This window comes from Chelonia mydas, chromosome 9, assembly GCF_015237465.2.
Source record: "Chelonia mydas isolate rCheMyd1 chromosome 9, rCheMyd1.pri.v2, whole genome shotgun sequence".
Classification (NCBI taxonomy): domain Eukaryota; kingdom Metazoa; phylum Chordata; order Testudines; family Cheloniidae; genus Chelonia; species Chelonia mydas.
Window position 1 is genome coordinate 59,374,113 of NC_057855.1, and position 20,874 is coordinate 59,394,986.

A 20,874-nucleotide genomic window follows, 5' to 3' on the forward strand; every position below is an offset into this window, starting at 1 on the left:
GGGTTAACATACATCCGTATTTTCCCAGACAGGTCAGGCTTTTTGGTTCTTAAATCGCCGCCCGGGAGGAATTTTAAAAATTCCTCTCAGGAAAATACAGACATATGGTAACCCTGTTGGTACAAAAAATACATACTGGGGCACATCCCTTAAATCAGAACTTTTTATAGGGAACCGGTTGTTATGATTTTGGCAGCTCATCACTGGGCAAGAGGTCATGGCAACATTCTACACAGCTGGAGACAGATGAGGATGGGCAAGCTGTGACCACCAGAAAGAAGAGGACCTGGATGAATTTCACACAACTAGATGTTTCAAACTGATACCAGGTCCTCAGTGTGGAAACTGTAGAAGGTACCTGTCAAGATCGAACAGGTCCAAGGGAATGGAGATATGTACGGGACACATGTGTGGATGGCAGGTCAGCCCAACCTGTAGAAAATCAAGCTTACCCACAAAGAGTTTTCCAACCATCCAACAAAGATAGACAATCCTTGTTGTAGATCCAATACTCAGAAGAACTGAAAGAACCCACCTGTCCCTTGCAGGATGCAATATGACAGTGTGCTGCCTTTCCAGAGCCAAGACATGAGATGTCACTTTGAGACTGGACAGGCTTCTGAAGTCGATGGGCAAGGATCCCTTGGTCATGGTTCATAATGGCACTAATGACCCTGCGCCACAGGATACCTCACAGATAGTAAATGGCTTCAGGGAACTCTGAAGAGATCTTCTCTGAGACCTTCCTGCCCCACGAGCAAAGGAAAACAGAAGTCAGAAGACTCTGGAAGTGAATCACTAGCTAGGAAAGTGGCACAGGATGCAGGGCTTTGTTTTTGCGGGACATTGGTCCACCTTCTACAGAGAAAGGGGGCTGTATAGTTTGGATGGTCTCCACCTCAGTAGAAGCGGGACCAGTCTCCTTGGGGACCAGCTGACAAGAATAGACAGGAGGGAGTTACACTAATAGCAAAAGGGGAAGGTAAAAAGAGGGAAGATATGAACCCTAAGCACAAAATCAAGAGGTTGAGAACAAAATTAGTCAAGAAACCAAAAGACAATGAAGAGGAGAAATTCTTGAATTGCCTATACATTGATGCTAAGACCCTGCTGCAACAAACAAAAGGAATTAAAATTGCTTATTTATGAGCATAAATTTGATCTAGTTGGTATTCTGAAACCTAGTGGGAAGATTGCACAACTGGAATATTAAAATCAAAGATTACAACCTGTTTAGGAAGGATTGAGTTGGCAAAAGGGGAGGGGGAGGGGCACTCTGTCAAAAATGGCATTACTTGTTTCTGAGTCACTGATAACTCGAAACAAAATGGTCTTGAATGCTTATAGATCAATGTTCTAAGAGATAAAGCACAAGATGGGGTAATAGTTTGTGTCTCCTACAGACCTCCAAATCACACTAGAGAACAGGATGACTACCTCGTTATGACTTATCTATAATGCATAGGAAAAAACCTGTGTTCATGGGGACTTCAATTTGAATGACAGGGGCTGGAGGTCTCATGCTGCCAGTGCTAAAACATCCTTGAGATTTCTAAACACTATAGATGACAATTGCTTAACTCAAAAAGTGTTGCAGCCAACAATGGCGAATTCTGTATTAGACCTTGTCCTAACAGATACAGAGGAACTGATCACAGAACTAAAAGTTAATTGTGGCATAGGTACTGGTGGTCATGATTTGATCACATTTATAATGTGCAAACAGAATAAAGTCCAGACCAGTAATATCTATACCTGGTGCTCTATTAGGGCCAATTTCACAAAGCTGAAAACAATTATGAGCCAAATCAGCTGGGGCGAAGAACTCAATCAGAAACATGTGAATGATCATAGTGATAAGAACACCTTATTAGATACCCCAAAAACCACAATCCCACAATGGAGGAAGAAGGTCGTGCTGGTTAAAAAACAACCTGTTTTAGAGGAGGAGTGAAAGCATCTGTAAAAAATAAATAATACATAACAAATGGAAGAAAAGGAAGCTGACAGTAATGAATATAAATCAGAAGTTAAAAACTATAGGAAATTGATAAGGGAAGCCAAGGGACACAAGGAAAACATAGGGTCATATGTGCTCCAGAAGTGGAGCACCTACAGGGACTCTACTCAAAGAAAAAAGAACAGATATAAACCTTTATAACTCTGCACAAGGCTGGTGTTGAAGGTTTCAGCAAGTGCAAGAAGAAAGACTATTTTGTACTTAATTCTAAACAACATCCAGGAGTTGGTTCATGAAGTAACGACAGCTGAACCACGAAGTTAGAGTTATCGCTCTAGAATTCTGTGCCGCATTCTTGGGGGGGTGGGGTAGCACCATAACACTAAGCTTTGCAAAGGGGGATTAAAAAATATAAGCTAATTAAAGAGGTTCTATGGTTAGAAGTGAGGAAAATAAACTCCTTAGACTCAGTGTGGAGACTACAGTAAGCATTTGTAGCAGAATCCCAGATTATCCCATTTATGCCTCCTGCAGGGTTCTTGTACCTTTCTCTGAAGCATGTGATGGTCCCAAGCCTGAATGTCTACACCACAATTAAACAGCCCCTTAGCCAGAGCCCCATGAACCTGAGTCAGCTGTCCTGGGCCAGCCGTGAGTGTCTAATTGCAGTGTAGACATACCCTAAGTGGCATTTTCAAGCTAGGCAGGGGAATGCCTAGCTCACTATTGGTACCAGTCACGTAAGTGTGCGGAGAGCATGCCTGACACTGGTTACCAGCCAGGCCCTGCATCAGGAGGGTCAAACACAGCCTGCTGATAGTTGGCAAGGCAGCACATCACCTGCTCAAAAGAGACAAGGGCACAGGGAAACCCAGGGTGAGCGCGAAAGAGCCACTGAGTGTGAGCAAGACTCGAGAGACGCTGACAGACTGGGGGGCATCTAGGGTAGCCAGATAGGGCAGGGAAGGGGACCCGCGGGTAGTCAGGGCTGGGAAGCTCTCCTTGGGGAGGGAGAGAGAGGGCTGGCTCAGGGCTAGAGAGAAGGGATGCTCACCAGAGGGTGGAAGCAGGAGGAGAGAGGACTGGGCTGCAGGGGAGGGAGGGAAGAGGTTGAAGAGAAGGAACAATGTTCGGCACCTATGGGTGCTGTGCAGCAGCTCGTGCAGGAGGCAGACCGAGGGGTGGGGAGCACCTCAGCCAGAGAGGCTGGGGCCTCGCCCTTACCCCCTCCTGCCCCGCACCCTGAATAGAATCATAGGATATCAGGGTTGGAAGGGACCTCAGGAGGTCATCTAGTCCAACCCCCTGCTCAAAGCCGGACCGATCCCCGACTAAATCATCCCAGCCAGGGCTTTGTCAAGCCTGACCTTAAAAATATCTAAGGAAGGAGATTCCACCGCCTCCCTAGGTAACGCATTCCAGTGTTTCACCACCCTCCTAATGAAAAAGTTTTTCCTAATATCCAACCTAAATCTCCCCCACTGCAACTTGAGACCATTACTCCTTGTTCTGTCATCTGCTACCACTGAGAACAGTCTAGAGCCATCGTCTTTGGAACCCCCTTTCAGGTAGTTGAAAGCAGCTATCAAATCCCCCCTCATTCTTCTCTTCTGAAGACTAAACATCCCCAGTTCCCTCAGCCTCTCCTCATAAGTCATGTGTTCCAGACCCCTAATCATTTTTGTTGCCCTCCGCTGGACTCTCTCCAATTTTTCCACATCCTTCTTGTTGTGTGGGGCCCAAAACTGGACACAGTACTGCAGATGAGGCCTCACCAATGTCGAATAGAGGGGAATGATCACATCCCTCGATCTGCTGGCAATGCCCCTACTTATACATCCCAAAATGCCATTGGCCTTCTTGGCAACAAGGGCACACTGCTGACTCATATCCAACTTCTCGTCTACTGTAACCCCTAGGTCCTTTTCTGCAGAACTGCTGCCGAGCCATTCGGTCCCTAGTCTGTAGCGGTGCATTGGATTCTTCTGTCCTAAGTGCAGGACTCTGCACTTGTCCTTGATGAACCTCATCAGATTTCTTTTGGCCAAATCCTCCAATTTGTCTAGGTCCCTCTGTATCCTATCTACCACTCCTCCCAGTTTAGTATCATCTGCAAACTTTCTGAGGGTGCAATCCACACCATCCTCCAGATCATTTATGAAGCTATTGAACAAAACCGGCCCCAGGACCGACCCCTGGGGCACACCACTTGATACCGGCTGCCAACTAGACATGGAGCCATTGATCACTACCCGTTGAGCCCGACAATCTAGCCAGCTTTCTATCCACCTTATAGTCCATTCCTCCAGCCCATACTTCTTTAACTTGCTGGCAAGAATACTGTGGGAGACCGTGTCAAAAGCTTTGCTAAAGTCAAGGAACAACACCTCCACTGCTTTCCCTTCATCCACCGAGCCAGTTATCTCGTCATGGAAGGCAATTAGATTAGTCAGGCATGACTTGCCCTTGGTGAATCCATGCTGACTGTTCCTGAAGCACTTAGAGGAGCGGAAAGTGATCAGAATTGATTCCTTGAGGACCTGCTCCATGATTTTTCCAGGGACTGAGGTGAGGCTGACTGGCCTGTAGTTCCCCGGATCCTCCTTCTTCCCTTTTTTAAAGATGGACACTACATTAGCCTTTTTCCAGTCATCTGGGACCTCCCCCGATCGCCACGAGTTTTCAGAGATAATGGCCAATGGCTCTGCAATCACATCCGCCAACTCCTTTAGCCCTCTTGGATGCAACGCATCCAGCCCCATGGACTTGTGCTCGTCCAGGTTTTCTAAATAATCCCGAACCACTTCTTTCTCTACAGAGGGCTGGTCACCTTCTCCCCATGCTGTGCTGCCCAGTGCAGTAGTCTGGGAGCTGACCTTGTTCTTGAAGACAGAGGCAAAAAAAGCATTGAGTATTTTAGCTTTTTCCACATCCTTTGTCACTAGGTTGCCTCCCTCATTCAGTAAGGGGCCCCACACTTTCCTTGACTTTCTTCTTGTTGCCAACATACCTGAAGAAACCCTTCTTGTTACTCTTAACATCTCTTGCTAGCTGCAACTCCAGGTGTGATTTGGCCTTCCTGATTTCACTCCTGCAAGCCTGAGCAATATTTTTATACTCATCCCTGGTCATTTGTCCAATCTTCCACTTCTTGTAAGCTTCTTTTTTGTATTTAAGATCAGCAAGGCTTTCACTGTTAAGCCAAGCTGGTCGCCTGCCATATTTACTATTCTTTCTACACATTGGGATGGTTTGTCCCTGTAACCTCAATAAGGATTCTTTAAAATATAGCCAGCTCTCCTGGACTCCTTTCCCCCTCATGTTATTCTCCCAGGGGATCTTCCCATCAGTTCCCTGAGGGAGTCAAAGTCTGTTTTTCTGAAATCCAGGGTCCGTATTCTGCTGCTCTCCTTTCTTCCTTGTGTTAGGATCCTGAACTCGACCATTTCATGGTCACTGCCTCCCAGGTTCCCATCCACTTTTGCTTTCCCTACTAATTCTTCCCGGTTTGTGAGCAGCAGGTCAAGAAGAGCTCTGCCCCTAGTTGGTTCCTCCAGTGCTTGCACCAGGAAATTGTCCCCTACATTTTCCAAAAACTTCCTGGATTGCCTGTGCACCGCTGTATTGCTCTCCCAGCAGATATCAGGGTGATTGAAGTCTCCCATGAGGACCAGGGCCTGCGATCTAGTAACTTCTGCGAGTTGCTGGAAGAAAGCCTCATCCACCTCATCCCCCTGGTCTGGTGGTCTATATTAGACTCCCACCACAACATCACCCTTGTTGCTCACACTTCTAAACTTAATCCAGAGACTCTCAGGTTTTTCTGCAGTTTCATACTTGAGCTCTGAGCAGTCATCCTGCTCTCTAACATACAGTGCAACTCCCCCACCTTTTCTGCCCTTCCTGAACAGCTTATATCCATCCATGACAGTACTCCAGTCATGGGAGTTATCCCACCAAGTCTCTGTTATTCCAATCACATCATAATTCCTTGACTGTGCCAGGACTTCCAGTTCTCCCTGCTTGTTTCCTAGGCTTCGTGCATTTGTATATAGGCACTTGAGGTAACCTGCTGATCGCCCCTCTTTCTCAGTATGAGGCAGGAGCCCTCATATATCAATGGTTCCTATCTACAAAATACACAGACCAGATGAGGAGCTGGAATGGGGCAGGTTTTCCCAGACAGGGCTGCAGGAGGGGAGCCCAGATATTCCCTGCTACTAGACTATTTGCTTCTATTGCTCCCTCCATCTTCTGGAAGCGTTTGTGTAGCTACAAACTGTGATCATCTCAGGCAGCAGCTCTGTCAGGTGAATGCAAAGGTGGAGTCTGCCTGCTCCCTGACTGGCCACAGTGAAGCCAGGAGAAAGCGGGGTAACTTCAGCAGAACCATTTAGCAGCAGGGATTTCAGAGGCAGGAGGTCTCCCCTTTAGCTAAGAGGAATGGCAGGGCACAGAAGGTGGCAGACTCCCAAACTGGAAAAGGAGGGTAGGTCTAGTGCAGTGATTCTCAAACTTTTGTACTGGTGATGCCTTTTGCACAGCAAACCTCTGAGTGCTGACCCCCCTTATGAATTAAAAACACTTTTTTATATATTTAATACCATTATAAATGCTGGAAGCAAAGTGGGGTTTGGGGTGGAGGCTGACAGCTCATGACCCCCCATGTAATTACCTCACAACCCCCTGAGGGGTCCCAACCCCCAGTTTGAGAACCCCTGGGCTAGTGGTTAGCCATGGAGACACCAGCAAGCTGGACTTCTGGGTCAATCACTTCCCTCTGTGTGTACCAATCACCCCTCCCCCGACACCACACATCTTCAAACCTGGGGGTGCCAACACTTCCCTACCTTCCAGTGACTGCTACAGCCAAGGCTGCAAAATCCTCCCCATTTTAGTCCTGTTTTCACATGCACAGAACTTTCTGCAGCATTCATCTTAGGAAGTTTTACAGGTGGGGTTTTCAGAAGTCGGTCTAATTCTTTGCCCATCAATGTCATCAGGAGCTATGCTACTGATTCTAATGAGTACACAGGCTGTCAAGGTTCCTCCCCCACCCTGAACTCTAGGGTACAGATGTGGGGACCTGCATGAAAACCTCCTAAGCTTACTTTTACCAGCTTAGGTTAAAACTTCCCCAAGGTACAAATTAATTTTACCCTTTGCCCTTGGAATTTCCACTGCCACCACCAAACTTTAACTGGGTTTACTGGGAAACATAGTTTGGACACATCTTTCCCCCCCAAAATCCTCCTAACCCTTGCACCCCACTTCCTGGGGGAGGTTTGGTAAAAATCCTCACCAATTTGCATAGGTGACCACAGACCCAAACCCTTGGATCTTAGAACAATGAAAAAGCATTCAGTTTTCTTACAAGAAGACTTTTAATAGAAGTAAAGGAATCACCTCTGCAAAATCAGGATGGTAGATACCTTACAGGGTAATTAGATTCAAAACATAGAGAATCCCTCTAGGCAAAACTTTAAGTTACAAAAAAGACACACAGACAGGAATAGTCATTCTATTCAGCACAGTTCTTTTCTCAGCCATTTAAAGAAATCATAATCTAACACATACCTAGCTAGATTACTTACTAAAAGTTCTAAGACTCCATTCCTGTTCTGTCCCCGGCAAAAGCATCACACAGGCAGACACAGACCCTTTGTTTTTCTCCCTCCTCCCACCTTTTGAAAGTATCTTGTCTCCTCATTGGTCATTTTGGTCAGGTGCCAGTGAGGTTACCTTTAGCTTCTTAACCCTTTACAGGTGAGAGGATTTTTCCTCTGGCCAGGAGGGATTTTAAAGGGGTTTACCCTTCCCTTTATATTTATGACACAGGCTCTCAGAGACACTAGCCAGGAACAAAGTTGGGCTGGCAATTAAAAGAAGGTCTGTAGCCATCAGAGGGGTGAGGTTCTGGAACAGCCTCCCAAGAGGGGGCAAACAACTTAATTCAATTTGAGAGCGAGCTGATGACATTTCTGAGCGTTATTGTGTGACGAGGAGGCTTGTGACAGCAGGGGTACAGTTCAGCAGACAGGGGCTCACGGCCACTTTATGGCTTATGTTCCTAAAGGCTCTTGCTTCAATGCTTCCGCTGGCCACCTGTGGGGGTCAGGAAGGGTTCCTCTTCCCCAGAGTATTCTAGAAGGGCAGGGTTTGTTCTCCTTCCTCTGAAGCATCAGAGATGGCCACGGCTGGAGATGGGACATTGGGCAAAGTGGGCCAGGGCTCTGAGGAGGCACCAAGCATTCTCTGTGTCACGGTGTGGGTGGGGCTTAGCTGGCTGGTTCTTGCTCACATGCTCAGGGTCTAAGTGATCACCATATGTGGGGTCAGGAAAGAATTTCCCCCCAGTGCAGATTCGCAGTGACTTTGGGAGTGTTTTGCCTTCCTCTCAGCATGTGAGCATGGGCCTTTTGCCAGGATTATCTGGGTCTATCTCACAATCAGTTCCCTGCCACTGCAAGGGCCTGGGGCACAAGTGCACCTCAGTCCCTCCTATTCCCTGCCTGCAGCACATAACAGCCTAGGTTCCCCTGGACAGTAACACCCTGGTCTAATTTTGGTGGTTGGGTTCAGCGGGTGGGTGCTGGGGGCCTGTGATGTCCAGAAGGTCAGACTAGACGATCCACTGGTCCACGCTGGCTAGAGATGACCCATCCCTACCAATACTGGGGCGGGAGCAGTGAGGGCAGCCACCTTCAACGGTGTTGGTTAGAATCCATGTGAGCATGCTCAGTACAAGCCAAGAAGCAAATCGAGGGGAGGGGGAAGGTCATGTGACCCTGCATGCCCTCCCCACGCATTGCAGCTGCTTCTGCTATTAAACTCTATCACTCTAAAGCTGTTCCCGAGATACAGCCCCCAGGAAAAAACAGCCTCTTTTAACATTCACGCATTTAGGCAACTCATTTCTGCGCACAGAGCCCAAAGCAGGACTGAGCTCACAGCACCAGGGTCTCAAGCATCCCACCGGATGTATGCCGCCCCTTGGCCTTTGGGGGAAAGCAAATTACAACGTTTTAGTCAAGGAATTTGGTTCGTCAGGTCGGCACGTCAGCCTTGGAGGTGCTTGGCAGCTTGCCAGAGGGCTCTCTGCACAGGTGCAGAGAGACAGACTAAGTGGCTTGAAACCGACTTCTGCATCCCAGGCCCTGCCTGGCTCAAGGGGGAATGTTCCAGCCATCAAGCAGCAGCCAGGCACTGAGCATCCCGAGAGAGCCCTCGGCAGAAATCTGAAATAAAGTGGGGCAGCTTGCTCCAATCTGCCGCTGTCAAAGGAGGTTTCTTTATGTGGGGGAAATGGAATCTGAGGCCTGCAGAATATTCCAAAGGCCCTGAAACTATTTTGGAAATGAAAAAATAAACTATTACACATGCATGGTTTGCTGGGCAGGAAGGTGATTGGGGCTGGAAGAGCTGGTGAGAATGAGGGGGATTGGGGTGTGTGTGTGTGCAGCAAGGGATTATGGGGAGGGTGAATAAATGGGGATGGGTGGGTAGGAGAAGGGTAGTGGGGTCGGTTGATGGAGAGGGGACTAGGTGAAATGAGAAGGGGGGGAAGAAACACTGGGAAGGGGGACATGGGGGTGAGTGACAGGGAGCTATGGGAGACAGGATCTGTGGGGTGCTGCCTCTCTTGTGGGGTCTGTGCCTCTCTCCTTACCTTAATGCATGTGCCAAGAGCTAGGGAGCGCCAGCCCCTGTTGAGGGCTCTGCCCCCCATGTGTCCACCTCATTTTAGTCCAGATATAGGAGATTTGCGCTTCTAGTGGATGTCTGAACCCCTCTCCCTGCCCTCCCATGTGTGTCAGAATCTGGGGGAGCCCTGCCCATTTACCCTCCCTACCCCTATGTGAGCTGAGTGCTGGGAGGTTGGCCCATCTGAGGCAGGAACTCTGACCCCTTCTGTCCCCGCCCCCCACCATGTGAGATGGGAATCTGGGGTGCCATGCTCCTCCAAGAGGTTCTGAACCCATCTCCCTACCCCTCACCCCACATGCGAGCCAGGATTTGGGGAAGCCCAGCCCTTCTGGGGGAGGAGCTGAGAAAAGGTATGCTTGACAAGTATCAGAAACTCTCCAGCACTGGTGGAGGAGGGAAGGGACCACCCACTGCCATGGATGGAGCAATGCACAGTCTCAAAGCCATTGTCTCAGGCTGTATTCGTCTCCACTGGGTGCTAACTTCCAGCTGAGAACATCGCATTGAGATGAATATGCCACTTAAACCTCTCTGAGCCTGTTGCTGTGCTGCTGACGGATGTGTCAAGCCCTTCTCCTCCATGCTTCCTCTAATTTCATACAGTATTATCCTGGTGTGCCAGTTGCCAGCTCTGCTCTAGCTGAGGTTGGGGAACCTTCCTGTTGAAAGGACAACTCTTCTAAGTGCTCTGAAGCCTGTGTGCTTACACAGATTGCCTTGAAATTTGCTACACCTCATGGGAGTGTGGTTAGCGATGCAAACGTGGTTGAGCAAGGGGTTCCCAAGATACAGCCCCCAGAAACCCTAAAACAGCATTGAGAAACTTCCCAGATTTTAGCACCTTTGAAATGTGAAACCCAGACTGGGCAGAAATCTGGGAAGGAACTGTCCACATCTGGGAAAAATCCACCTCTGGCAAGACTTTTTTTTTTTTTTAAAGAAATGGACTCTGAGCACAGCAGAATTTTCAGAAGGTGCTGAAACTATTTTTGGATGCAAATAAATTACACCTGTGAATGCTCATTGGGAGGGGAGGGGTGATTAGGGGTAAAAGTGTAGGTGGTAATAGGGGGGTTGGGTCAGCAGTGAGAGATGGGGTTATTATGGGGGATAAATGGGAATGGGTGCTCGGGAACGGAAGAGGAGCTGGGTGGGTCAGGTGAGGAGGAGGAGGAGGGTTTGGAGAATGAGAGGGGGAGCAGAGGAAGTTGGGGGTTTAGGGGTGAGGCTGACAGCCCTGAATTCTCCCCTTCTATATGTGTACTGGGATTGGGAGAGGCCTACCCCACTGCTGGGGTCTGAGCCTCTCTCCCTGAGCACGCAACTCAGGCCTTTTTGAGAGATGCTCTGATACACCCATGACACCCCCTTCCACTCTGCCTTCTCTACAACAGGTCCTACTGAAAGGTGAACTGTCAGGCTGGAGGGAGGTTACCAGTGGAGTTCCTCAAGGATCAGTTTTGGGATCCATCTTATTTAATCTTTTTATTACTGACCTTGGCACAAAAAGTGGGAGTGTGCTAATAAAGTTTGCGGATGATACAAAGCTGGGAGGTATTGCCAATTCAGAGAAGGACCAGGATATCATACAGGAGGATCTGGATGACCTTGTAAACTGGAGTAATAGTAATAGGATGGAATTTAATAGTGAGAAGTGTAAGGTCATGCATTTAGGGATTAATAATAAGAATTTTAGTTATAAACTGGGGACGCATCAATTAGAAGTAATGGAGGAGGAGAAGAACCTTGGACTATTGGTTGATCATAGGATGACTATGAGCCGCCAATGTGATATGGCTGTGAAAAAAGCTAATGCGGTCTTGGGATGCATCAGGAGAGGTATTTCCAGTAGGGATAAGGAGGTTTTAGTACCGTTATACAAGGCACTGGTGAGACCTCACCTGGAACACTGTGTGCAGTTCTGGTCTCCCATGTTTAAGAAGGATGAATTCAAACTGGAACAGGTACAGAGAAGGGCTACTAGGATGATCCGAGGAATGGAAAACTTGTCTTATGAAAGGAGACTCAAGGAGCTTGGCTTGTTTAGCCTAACTAAAAGAAGGTTGAGGGGATATATGATTGCTCGCTATAAATATATCAAAGGGATAAATACCAGAGAGGGAGAGGAATTATTTAAGCTCAGTACCAATGTGGACACAAGAACAAATGGATATAAACTGGCCACCAGGAAGTTTAGACTTGAAATTAGACGAAAGTTTCTAACCATCAGAGGAGTGAAGTTTTCGAATAGCCTTCCAAGGGAAGCAGTGGGGGGCAAAAGATCTATCTGGCTTTAAGATTAAACTTGATAAGTTTATGGAGGAGATGGTATGATGGGATAACATGATTTTGGTAATTAATTGATCTTTAAATATTCATGGTAAATAGGCTTAATGGCCTGTGATGGGATGTTAGATGGGGTGGGATCTGAGTTACCCAGGAAAGAATTTTCTGTAGTATCTGGCTGGTGAATCTTGCCCATATGCTCAGGGTTTAGCTAATCGCCATATTTGGGGTCGGGAAGGAATTTTCCTCCAGGGCAGATTGGAAGAGGCCCTGGAGGTTTTTCGCCTTCCTCTGTAGCATGGGGCCTGGGTCACCTGCTGGAGGATTCTCTGCTCCTTGAAGTCTTTAAACCACGATTTGAGGACTTCAATAGCTCAGACATAGGTGAGAGGTTTTTCGCAGGAGTGGGTGGGTGAGATTCTGTGGCCTGCATTGTGCAGGAGGTCAGACTAGATGATCATAATGGTCCCTTCTGACCTTAGTATCTATGGTAATGGTCAGGTGCTACCTGCACCTACCCTATGCTCAAACACCGAGCCTGCTCCCCCAGCAGAATACCACACTTGTAAAATTTAACAATCACTTCACACCCTTCTACAGCCCCTTCACACAGGAAACCACCTAACCCTGCACTTTCCTCATTCCATCTTTCAATCCATAGCCTGTTCTCATATCCCACCTCACTGCTGACAATCCTGATGGCAAGACCACCCCAGTGCCCTGCCCCTGACACAACCTGTATTGAAATAGTGCTGACTGGCACCTCAAGGTCTGCATGCACCTCTTTCCTTTCATTACGCACATGGCAGATCTCAGAGCCAGACCTCTTCATACCACAGTAACAGCCCTGTGATCCTCCTCAAACTAGTCCCCAGATCTCCTCAGCTCACAGACACATCTCTACCAACCTTCCCCACCTTCTGCCTCCACTGGTCAGTACAACTACACCTAAAACACTGAAAGCAACAGGAGAGCCTGCAGATAATGCCCAGTGACTCTTGCTAGCTCCAGGAGCAGGGTGGAGGGAGGGGGAAGCATTAAGGTTGCACAGGCATTTACCTAAACTCTGAATTTCCTGGGTTTCAAACTTTGAGTTTTGCTGAACTGTACTTTGTGCAAGAGCGTAAGCTATCACCTGGCAGCCTTAAGTTGCTGCATTAACGAAAAAGTGGCAAAGAGTCCTGTGGCACCTTATAGATTAACAGACGTATTGGAGCATTAGCTTTCGTGGGTGAATACCCACTTCGTCAGATGCATGTAGTGGAAATTTCCAAAGGCAGGTATAAATATGCAAGCAAGAATCAGGCTAGGGATAACGAAGTTAGTTCAATCAGGGAGGATGAGGCCCTCTTCTAGCAGTTGAGGTGTGAACACCAAGGGAGGAGAAACTGCTTTTGTAGCTGGCGAGCCATTCACAGTCTTTGTTTAATCCTGAGCTGATGGTGTCAAATTTGCAAATGAACTGAAGCTCAGCAGTTTCTCTTTGAAGTCTGGTCCTGAAGTGTTTTTGCTGCAGGATGGCTACCTTTAAATCTGCTCTTGTGTGTCCAGGGAGGTTGAAGTGTTCTCCTACAGGTTTTTGTATATTGCCATTCCTAATATCTGATTTGTGTTCATTTATCCTTTTACGTAGGGACTGTCCAGTTTGGCTGATGTACATAGCAGAGGGGCATTGCTGGCACATGATGGTGTAGATTACATTGGTGGACATGCAGGTGAATGAACCGGTGATGGTGTGGCTGATCTGGTTAGGTCCTGTGATGGTGTCACTGGTGTCGATATGTGGGCAGAGTTGGCATCGAGGTTTGTTGCATGGATTGGTTCCTGAGTTAGAGTTACTTTGGTGTGGTGTGTAGTTGCTGGTGAGAATATGCTTCAGGTTGGCAGGTTGTCTGTGGGCGAGGACTGGCCTGTCTCCCAAGGCCTGTGAAAGTGAGGGGTCGTTGTCCAGGATGGGTTGTAGATCACTGATGATGCGTTAGAGAGGTTTTAGCTGAGGACTGTATGTGATGGCCCGTGGAGTTCTGTTGGTTTCTTTCTTGGGCTTGTCTCACAGCAGGAGGAGGCATCTGGGTACACAACTGGCTCTGTTGATCTGTTTCCTTATTTCCTCGTGCAGGTATCGTAGTTTTGAGAATCCTTGGTGATAATGTTGTAGGTGTTGGTCTCTGTCTGAGGGGTTGGAGAAAATGCAGTTGTACCTCAGTGCTTGGCTGTAGACAATGGATCGTGTGGTGTGTCCGGGATGGAAGCTGGAGGCATGAAGGTAGGCATAGCAGTCGGTGGGTTTTCGGTATATGGTGGTGTTAATGTGACCATCACTTATTTGCACCGTGGTGTCTAGGAAGTGGACCTCCCGTGTAGATTGGTCCAGGCTGAGGTTGACGGTGGGGTGGAAGTTGTTGAAATCGTGGTGGAATTCTTCCAGGGTTTCCTTCCCATGGGTCCAGATGATGAAGATGTCATCAGTGTAGCATAGGTAGAGAAGGAGGGTGAGTGGACGAGAGCTGAGGAAGCATTGTTCCAGGTCAGCCATAAAAATGCATTAATGAAGGTTTTTTTGCCATTTCATTAACAGTAACTTACCCACATTGTAGCTAGGTGCACGTTCATTGGGCTACCGCTGGGCAGGTAGTTCCAATATCAGCATGTGGAGCCATGTACAGATTCCATTTTGAACTCAGAATCAGGTTTGTGAATGTGTGTTGTACAAGAGTTGCACTCATCCAATCAGCCAACATAAACATACCATGTGACCTATGTGTCCAATCAAAACTAGTCAACATAACTTAAGTGTCAGACACTCCCAGTTTTTAACAGCCAGTGAACCATCTCCAGAGCAGGCGTTATTCACAGGAATCATTTGGCAAAGTATTAAATTCCAGAAATTGTGATCTGCTCAGTTTACAAATGGTTAGGCAAAGGTAATTCACCTGGCCCTAGCTGTGGCGTCGTGAGACAGCATTTGTACCATGTCACTGTAATGTCACAGAAACACCTTAATCCTGGCAGATGGTTCTAAAAGTGATTCTAGCATAGGGTTGCCAACCCTGCAGGATTGTCCTGGAATCTCCAGAAATTAAAGATGAATCTTTAATTAAAGATTATGTCATGTGATGAAACCTCCAGGAATATGTTCAACCAAAATTGGCACCCCTATGCTAGCAGAAAAACTCCAGCCAGTAGGGAACAAACTAATCACAAATCCATGAGCAGGTCTGAGCCCAGTCAACAGCTAGCAGCATTGCACAAACACACAAAAAGACGTCTATTCTCTGTAGCTGCATATTGCAGAGAAACAAAGTGGGTGAGGTAATATCTTTTATTGGTCTGATTTTGCCTGGCAAAGGGAAGTGCTAATGTGGATGCAGATCAGCATGTAGCCAGTAGAGGCCAGGAATTATGGAGATATGTCCATACTCCAAACCAGGCACCAAGCTATGGGGCACTGGGACTATATAAGCATCTTTGAACCCCTGAGGAGCAGCAAGGGCCTGATCTGTAGGACAAAAATCAAGGTGAGAAACAACATACACTAGATTTAATTGCTCCAAAAGTCTGCACAAGGAGACCTCTCTCTCTCTCTCTCTCTCATATCCCCTCTCCGCCCCCTTCCCGCCAAGTGTGCCAGAAGTACTGGGTAGTATAATATCAGTTGTCAGGCAATAATGACATTATTCTGAAGCCAGTATCAACAGATCTGCTTGCCATCTTCCTTCTAAAAGTGCACTATCCTCTGCAGTCTATGCCATTAATAGTAGTGGCCTGGATTCAATCTGTCCCCCTCACCCCTGCCCCCACTGTCAAGTACAGAGAAGAAAGTTCTACAACATAAAGACTATGTTACATACAAAAAATCCTATGTTAAAAGAACATTATTAAGGTTGCCAAGTTAGGCACTACCAGCATTAAAGTTGCCCGTTAAACTCTAAATCAACCCCCTTGTGCAAACGCATTATGCTACAGTCTTTAATTATATGCTCGCATGCTATTTTTTCCTATAGGATGCCTGCCTTATTCAGTGCATAGCATAGATGCCACTCATTGAATGAAAGTCGCTATTCAATGTTTCATTCCATCTATTTCATTCAATGTGCATTTGCTGCCTTATTTAACCACACAGCAGCCAAACCCTTTGCAGTATGTGGACTTCTCAGTTTCCTCCTGAGCTTTTCTATAGCATTCAGTGGTGTAATAGCTAAGTGCTTCACACCTGGTAATGAATTTCTAGAGTGGATTTAAAAAAAAAAGACATGATCTAGTTCACGGGAATTATTCTGGGGTAGTTTGCTGGCCTGTGTTGTACAGGAAGTCAGACCAGATGATCACAATGGTCCCTTCTGACCTTAGAATCTATGAATGTATCTTCACAGCAACCCTGTGAGGTGATATTATTACCTCCATTTTATAGAGGGGACACTGAGGCACAGAGCCATAAGGACATTATTGTCAAAGGTGTCCACTAATTTGCAGTTGGGAGGTGCAATGGCAGTGCATGAAGCAAACCTGAGCCCACTGGGATCCAGCTAGCTCGCTAAAAATAACAATGTAGTCATGGCAGCTCAGGTGGCAGGATGGGCTTGAACACGTAGTTAGAGTCCTGAGCAGGACTGTACTTGGGTGAGTAGCCCAGCCTGCTCCCCATGCCACTGCAGCTAAGCTGCTATTTTGAGCAGACTAGCTCAGGGATGACCACACATGCCATTGCAGGGCAGACAGACCCTAGAGCCAAAACCAGGAAGGAGCCAGTTTGTCCCTGTCCAGGCTGCATGGGCAGTTTTGAAGCCGGCTGCAAAAGCCACCTTATGGCCCACGTTTGGTTTCTGTCCCAAATCCCAGCAGTTTGTGAGCAACGGATGTTTCTTCTAGCTCCTCCCACTACCCAGATCCTGCCCAATCCTGAGAAGGAGATTGACAAGTGCCCTCTGCAGAGAGGGTCTCCGAGGTGCTATGGATCCAGCCATGTGGTCCAAGGACACTGGCTCCCATTCCATCCTTTGCCAGCAGGAGGGGGAAGCAGGATGGTAAAGCGCACCATGTGCCCAGCAAATGGGCAGTAAAGTCATACATGGGGTGGGCGGGGGGGGGGGCAGATCTTGATTTTACCTTCCTGGCTGCAGCCCTAGGACAGTTTGTGAGGAGCTGCGAGCAGACATCTTCAGACTGGGTGATTGGTGACAACTGGTGGGCTGTCCCAGTCCAGGACAGGGACCCTGTAGAGGCTGGCCAGGCCAAGGACCTATTGGGGTGTATGTCAGGGGGAATCAGGGATCCTGACACTGTTTCTGCAGCTAGTGGGCCCCTGTCATTGTACAGGGAGAGGAACAGGACTGGAAGCAGGAGTACTGCCAGGAGGGGAAATTGCTGAGCAGGAGCAGAAGCTGTGGGGAGGCAGGAGCATAGGAAGGGAGTGGAGTCCTGGGCTCCTGGGATCCTAGGCCAGATCCTCAATGGGAGTTAGGTGCCTACAGACCTCTGAGGATCTGGGCCCTTGTGCTTTCAAGATTAGCTGCTTAACTGGGTGGGTTAAGGTTTCCCTGATTCCAATCCCTGTGTCTTCCAGGACCTATGGGGATTCTCTTCATGACCAGAGAGAGCTATGGAGATGGCAGAGCTGACTCTCACAGTTCCTGAGGTAACTATGCCTCAGATCCCTTCATGGCCTCTGTGAGGGCACCCCACTTCAGTCTGAGACCTCCAGCTGCCACCTTCTTCAGAGCAGATCCTGCGATCCTCTCCCAACAGTTCGGGTATTTAGGCTACAGACTCCTGCAGTTCACTGTGAGGATCTCAGCAGATCTGACTTTTGTTCAGCATCTGCTGTCCTGTTCTCTCAGGTGACAGGGTTACCCCGTGACCAACCAGCTCTCATACAGCAAAGAACTATTTATTCAGAACCAAAGCATTACACATGTGACCCCCCTCTTGAGGTGTGGCTGCAGCCCTCTCTCTCTCTCTTCTCCTGGGTCCTGGTGCCTGGTGCCTCCATCCAAGGAAACCCCTCCTCGTGTGGAGAGCACAAAGGGTCTGACCCCTGGGAAAACATTCAATCCCAGTCTCCTAGAGTGGAGTGTCAGTCAGAATACACACAAATAAAACAGCTATCACAACTCCCAGAGTCATAAAACAGTAACAGGGGCTTTGTTAGGTATGGGGAACTCATAGGATGGGTACACTGGAGAAAAGAATCAGGATAATGAGAGATAGAACAATATATAAACGCTACCCCCGCCCCAACATTTACAGCCAGTGCAACCCCATGGCACCCCTTCCCAGCACCTGCCTAGGCAAACAGTGAGTTTAGGCTCAGTCTCTGATGGTGATGCAGCACAGGAATCAGTGGCCAGCTTAGAGCACAATAGGAAAATAAACAAACAGGGGTGTTCTTATAAAGTACCCATGCCAAGGATAGTCAGCTCTCTGGTCTGGATTCCATGTTAGGCTGGCTCTCAGAAACCTGACTGTGATGCTCCTCAGCCTCCTGGGTGGCTGGGCTGGGCTGAGATGACACTGTTCAGTGTCCCAGAAATCCCAAAGAGACTGAAAATCCTCCATAGGGTTGGAATGTGGAGGGTGGAAGGGTCCTCCCTGGCTGTGATGCTTCTCTCCCAGCTCCACTCCAAACTCAGCCAAACCCTTTTCTCTGGGTTTTGGCTAGTGACTAGTTCTGGTGGTGTTGCTAGCCAGTTCTATCTCTACCCTGGACCCTAGACAAGCTGGGAAATGGATTCTTGAGCCTCTGTAGCCATTGCTGCTGTCGTCCAGTGGTGAATCTCCTAGATGTGCCATGTCGTATTTCAGGAGCACCCCCTCTAAAGGGGTGACACTGGGAAAATACATCAATAAAACAAGGAACAGGTTACATGCAGGTCTAGCTTACCGGCGGTCACTCATCTTCCACATGGAGGCCCTGGCAGTTTCAGCGTGGCCCGCCCCTTCAGTCAGTCTCCTGGCAATCTGTTCTTGGAAAGAGTGCATGCACCCTGTCTTCCCCACATCAGGATGGCCACTTTATAGAGTTCTCAGTTCTTTGTCTGCCAGGCCTCTGGAATGAGGCCAAACCAGTCTACACCATTGCACCCGAGTAGGTTGACTGTTCCCCATGCTTGTTACCTGCCTAGGGACTGGCAATAGTTACCCCCTGCTCCTGCAGAAAGCCTGTAACTCCCCCACTGAGACAGGAACCCAGTCCCTAGCCATAAGGATGCATAGTATGGTTATGAAGTTGATACAATAGTCTTTGACTATTCCATGTGTCCATAATATGTCACCTTAAACTCGTCAAGCCCTGAGGGAGCTCTTCTGTTTGTGTGAACCCTAGGGAAAAGACATGGATTCAGGCTCTCATCTCCTTTGCGTCCAACACATGAATCCTGAAACTCTGGCAATCTACATTTGGACGGCCACACTTAAAGGCACAACAGCACTGCACTTATGTAACATGCACCATCACATGGCATTATGTGCTGTGGACTTTACGCTGGAGGCCTCAATAGGTGGCCAAGTGGAGGTGCACAGGCACAATGCCGCCCCCTGGCTGGCGAGGAGGGAGCGAAGCCGTAACCCCACCTTCATCTGTTCCTTCCCTACCGCTTTGGGGAGCTAGTAACTCTGTAGGTGTAAGGGGTTGTCCCCTTACTAACATTCAGTGGGGGTGTTTTGGTTGGCTATCTCCCAGTACCAAAAGGGGAGAGGCCAATGCTCCAGATCAGCCTGATTGACAGGGCGGGCAGGCTAATCAGGGAGTCAGGAGGCCGGGGAGGTCACCTCTCCCGTGTTAGCTGGATTTGCCTGGGTCAGGCAGAGTGGGGCCGAGCTAAGGAGTAAGCAGGGGCCCAAGCTGAGCTGGGGAGCAGAGCTGTGCCAGATCCAGAGGGAGGGACCAGAAAAGCAGCCCAGGAAGCTGGTCAGAGTTGGGAGCAGAGTCACAGAAGCAGCCCAGAGAAAGCAGATCCTGTGCTGGGAGCAGAGGGGCAGCCACAGAGCCAGGGGTGGTGAGCAACTGGGGCCAGCCAATGGAGGATCCTGGGCAAAGGGCCCAGCACAGAAAGACACCCCCAGCCAGGGCCGGTGTAACCACTAGGCGAACTAGGCGGCCGCCAAAAAGCAGTGCCCCAAAATTTTTTTTACACTATTGCTCCCGGCGAGGGGACGCTATGGCTGGCAGCGGCAGGGGAAACAGTGCAGCAGGGGGGCTGCCAGCCAGGGTGACACAGCCTGGCATACACCAACACCTTCCTGCCTCCTGGAGAGCTGCTCCTGCTTTGAGCCAGCCTCTCCCTCCCTGCTCCCCAGCCCTCTCCACCCCCGGTACCTCCTCCTCCCCCACCCCGTGCAGCGCCCAGCTCAGGACTTGCCGCTCTCTGTCTCCGCCCAGGCTTGGAGCAGCCCCCGCTCCAGCCATGCCCCGCACAGGGAAAGCAGCCCGCTGGTAGTGCTTCCCCCACCGCAGGGGTGCCAGCCCCTCTGCCCCACATCTTGCCCCCAGGCGGGACTTTTGAGCGATGAGACGGCCGAGTCGCCGGCTGGCTTTGTCTCTCTTGGGGATCCTGTGGATCGCTGCTCTCCTCTTCTTCTTGGGGGCGAGGAGGAGACTGGAGCTGACAGGACTCGAAGGGCAGACGCCAAATGTAACGAGCACCCGCTTCTCTTCAGGGACTGGTGGCTGGGGTCCAGCCCTGATCAGCACAAGGGGGCTTTGCAAGAGCAGTGTGGTGTTCCCAGCTGTCCCACAGGCTAGACCCCCTGCAAGTGGCCGTGGGGAAATGCCCCAAGCACACGTGCAGCTTTGAGAACTGTCACATGTGGGAGAAGTGCTTGGTTCAGTGCCCTCCCTCCTCCTGTGCTCATGCTGTACGCCAGGCTTGGGGACCTGGGTGCCAACTTCTTTGCAACAGTTTCCCAGTGAAGTCCTTTAGGCT